Source organism: Sinocyclocheilus rhinocerous, unplaced genomic scaffold (assembly GCF_001515625.1).
Source record: "Sinocyclocheilus rhinocerous isolate Xijiao unplaced genomic scaffold, SAMN03320098_v1.1 scaffold848, whole genome shotgun sequence".
NCBI classification, from domain to species: Eukaryota; Metazoa; Chordata; class Actinopteri; order Cypriniformes; family Cyprinidae; genus Sinocyclocheilus; species Sinocyclocheilus rhinocerous.
In genome coordinates this window covers 451,002-451,438 of record NW_015664186.1, presented here as the reverse complement: position 1 = coordinate 451,438, position 437 = coordinate 451,002, and positions in this window count along the sequence as shown.

Genomic DNA, 437 nt, shown 5'->3' with positions numbered 1-437 from the left:
ATTTTGACCCATACAATGTTTTTTTTGGCTATTGCTAAAAATATACTCAAGCGACTTAAGACTGGTTTTGTGGTCCAGGGTCACATATATGCATCTTTTTTATTTATTATTTTGTATATATACACACACACCCACACGTGTGTTTGTGAAATATATATATGATTTTATTTATTATTTATTATTTTATTATGTATTTATGATTTATTAATAAAACAATTTCTTTTATTTAGCATTTATAAAATATTTTATACACAGTATAATAAATAAATGATGTATTTTTAGTTATTTTATGTATTTAATCATTTATTAATATAATTGTATGTATTTAATCATTTATTAATATAACATTTTTATAAAAATAAATTATATTGTTTTATTAATTTTATTATTATTTATTAATATTTATTATTTTTTAATATCTGTAAAATATTTTATAA